This window comes from Gossypium raimondii, chromosome 3 (genome assembly GCF_025698545.1).
Source record: "Gossypium raimondii isolate GPD5lz chromosome 3, ASM2569854v1, whole genome shotgun sequence".
NCBI lineage: Eukaryota > Viridiplantae > Streptophyta > Magnoliopsida > Malvales > Malvaceae > Gossypium > Gossypium raimondii.
Genome location: NC_068567.1, coordinates 14,796,279 through 14,800,304, shown reverse-complemented (window position 1 = coordinate 14,800,304; position 4,026 = coordinate 14,796,279). Strand labels below are relative to the sequence as shown.

The following is a 4,026-nucleotide window of genomic DNA, read 5'->3' as shown; positions in this document are numbered from 1 at the left end:
CCACAACATTCACTTTTGGAATCATCGAAAAACATTGCCTTCTATGATATCTTACTAAGGGCATATTTCCTTACACAGGATCATTGACAGGTCAAATCCCCTTTCTTCGTCAAAGGTTTTTCCTTGTAGCTCAGGGAAATATTTTTCTAGTATCTGAGTTTGCGAAATTAGGGGGTTTGGACTCATCAATGGTTTGGGTTCATTGGTTCTTCTAACTTTTCTAGGGGGCATGTCAAGCAATATCTAATAAAAAAATAAAAACTTAAACTTAGGAACCCTTAACCCCAAAGAAATCTTGAAGTCTTTGTCGTTTGTGTTAGTAACTGGTTCATTTGTGTGCTCCCTTCATTTGCTACACCAAAAGGTCCTGAATGATGAGAGATTTTTACTAGATGCAAGAAAGAGTTTGGATTTAGGATTTTTAGGGTGTGAATAGTTTTGGGAGATTTGAAAAGATTAATAGGTTAAAAAGGTGTTAAATGTGTTTATAAGGAGTATTAGGGTTAAGAATAGCCATTTTGGGTGTTTAAAGTCGGGTATGAAGGGTTAGCCTATTGGGTTACGCGAATGGGTCAAGTCAAGCCTACAAAAAAATTGTAGCAATATTGCCACACAAGGGTTCGATCCTATGACATCTCTGGCAGCTTATCGTTGTCACGACACAGGGGTTTCGAGTCGCGTCACATCTTGCAGTTTCAAAATTTCAGAAGACTATTCTCCATGTCACAACATAGGAGTGTGGTGTCATAATGTCGAGTTGGTTTCATCAATTCTTACATTTTGCACAAAATGTTGCAACACGTGGTTGTCGTGTTACAACATCGACTCTGTGTCAACCTAATTTTCCATCCTTGAGGATGTCTCAGTCTTGAATAAACACCTAAAAGTTAACATCTAAACTCTGTAGTTAGTTAAATACACAATAATTTACAATAGTTATGCAATTCAAATATTTCTAAATTTTATTGCCAGACTCATCCGACAGTACCATCAGGTCACCGATGGATGATTCTTCCATTCTATTAGTATTAGTCCATCACCAACCTGCCATTCCACCTAGGCTCGTTTGTCTCTTTCCTTAAACCTGTTTATTCTGTCTGCACGCATAAAAGGAAGTGTGTCCCTTGATCCAAGAACGTTATAAATAGTTACTTCTTACACTGTTCTCCTAACTTTTTTCGACTTTTTGCTTCACTAAATTGATGGTCGCATTTAAATATTTATATATCACCATTGATTTACATGGTTAATTCATTCTTTTCTAAATCAATGGTAGACTTAGAAGTAGCCAAAAAGGGTCTTCCTAACAAGGTCGGTATCTCCTCATCTTCTTCAAAATCAAGCACCACAAAATCTGCAAGGATAATGAAACTTCGTACTTTCACTAACACATCTTCTAATACCCCTTTTGGATGTACTGAAGACCTGTTAGCCAACTGTAATGTTACTTTAGTAGTTCGAAAATCCCCTAACCCGAGTTTCTCAAAAATTGATAAAGGCATCAAATTAATACTAGCTCCTAAATCACATAGAGCTCAATTAAAATGAATACTCCCTATCTATATGGAAAGAGTAAAACTCCCCGAGTCTTTTAGTTTTTGAGGCACCTGGTTTGAAAGAGTCACACTATAAGAAGCACTTAAGTTCACTTGTTCGCCTACCTTAATTTTCTTACGCCTCTCCATCATTTCCTTTAAAAACTTGGCGTACTTGGGAACCTTCTCCACTAACTCAATTAAAGGTAGATTAACATTTAGTGTTTTAAATAAGTTTAAGAAACTTACAAATTTGTCCTCATCCCTCTTTTGTTTTTCTCGAAGGGAATAGGGTTTTTGTGATTTCAGCATCTTTAGGCGTTTCTTTTCCTTGTTCAGTCGATCGTTTATTTACCTCTCCTAGCCTTGGTTCTTTTTCAGCTTCCGGGGATTCCTCTTCAAGATCATCAGTATTCTCAATAACGACCTCCGGAGTAGGGTTGTCCACGTTACTCAGTACTTTGCTCGATCGAAGTGCTATCGCCTTCACATGCTCATTACCTTCCCCTCACGGATTGTCTTCTATATTGCTAGGAATACCTTGAGTTTACTCAATGTTATTTTGGAGCCGGTACACTTAGACTGCACTTCTTTGACATCTGTCCTTATTGACTATATCTCTCCCTCAATTCTATCCAGACATTAACCACATGCAGTATGGTCACTTGGGTTGGCCCTATCAAGGGGTTTCTCCAAATAAAAAGGTTAGTAATTAGTGGTTTTAGCTTGCTTTAAATTATTACCTGCTCATTGGTTCCCTCCCCATCTTAGATTCGGGTGATCTCTCCAACCAGGATTATATGTATTCAAAGAAGGGCTTTCACACCTACTCCCGATGTAATTTACATCCTCGGTAGGATTGTTAATATAGTAGAAGAGCGATTTGTCTCCCTATGTATAGATAGTGCAGAAGCATATTTTATACGGTTGAAACAATCCACTCACTGTTGATACTTGTCATCCTCTTGGATAGCTTTTATCGTGGCAGGTTTCTAGCAATATGTGATTCGTTCAATTGGCCACTGAAAGGAGTTTAATGCCATGTTTTCAATAATTTCATATGCATCATCGTGCGTCCTATTCATAAGGGCACCTCCTGTTGCTCCGTCTAATCCAGATCGTGCATTCGTGTCCAAAAAATTAGAGAATACCTATAGTCGCATCCACTCAAGAAATCCATGGTGTGGGCATTTTTGAATCAACATCGTCAAATGTTCCCATGCCTCATAAAAACTTTCTCCCTCCATCTATCTGAAGATAGTAAGATTTCATTTTAGCTGAAATGTTTTACTAATCGGGAAGAACTCCTGTAAGAACTTTCCAGCGAGTTCATCCCATTTTCTAATAATGCTTGGTGCCTACGAGTCTAACCAAGAAAAGGCGTTATCAATCAAGGAGAATAGGAACAGCCGAAGATGAATAGGGGCTTACATCCAAGAAACCATTGTTAGTCAAAAGTTGAAGCTTATCAAATGGAGTTTGTTCATTCTCTTTTTGGTGAATAACAAGGTAAGATGAAACTTTTCTTTTTCTTTTCTTTTACTTTTCTTTTATTATTTTAATACGTTAAAACTTAATTAACAAATTAATTCAAATAATAACTTAATAATCAACCACATTGCCACCCACTATCACCAATTATGGTTAATTTTCCATACCAAGCCACCCATTTATATTCATTATTCAATTAACAACTTTAAACCAATAGCGATTGATTTTTTTTCAACTTTTACAATTTAGTCCTTTTCGCTTAATTAACTATCATAACATTAAAATTTTTCAAAAAAATTTAATACCACCTTAATGACAGTCCGTAAATATTTATAAAAATATCTACGACTCGGTTTATAGAAATGAGGTCCTGATACTTCATTTTCTAAAACCACATGACTTTAGGGTCATACCACTTGAACTTAATAAATCGTTTATATAACATAAATTATCAATACAAAAAAAATTTAAAATCACATTAGACTCATAAATGGTATGATTATTTCAAGAACAATACCTAAAGTTACCTTGTCTTAAGAAATATATGTCTATAGGCCTTTAGCACGGTACCCTGTAATGTTCTTTTCCTTTCCGTATCAACGCTGCTATATGTCTAGAGTTTGCTACAAGTATTTGGTCAAATAATTGCTCATATCATTCAATTTCAATATCATTAAACTAACCTTGTCAAAATTAGATTAATTAATGAACATGATGTACATTCATCTATGTCTAGAGTTTGCAAACATGTAATTTTGTATAACAAAAACAACCATTGATGAAACAGTGTATTAAAGTATATCTACGCTTTAGTCATTACAAAAATAGAGTTTCATCAAGTAACCCAGCCCTATGAGATTTAGTTCATGGGCTGGCAATTACAATTCAAATCCAAAGTATCATTAAACATCGTTTTCATCAAAGCAATTCACGAAGAGTAATCAAGAAATAACAGAAAAAAGTCGGGAAGATAACAGCGATCTAGTGTCTTGTGGTGGTT

At 35.6% G+C, this 4,026-nt stretch overlaps 1 non-coding gene across 1 annotated transcript; it reads left to right on the top strand.

Annotated features, from left to right (window-relative positions):
* Positions 1–2,708: 2,708 nt before the first annotated feature.
* LOC128040136 (small nucleolar RNA R71) lies at positions 2,709–2,814 on the top strand. The gene has a single exon (XR_008194796.1). It is a non-coding gene; the product is annotated as a small nucleolar RNA R71 (small nucleolar RNA).
* The last annotated feature ends 1,212 nt before the right edge of the window (positions 2,815–4,026 follow it).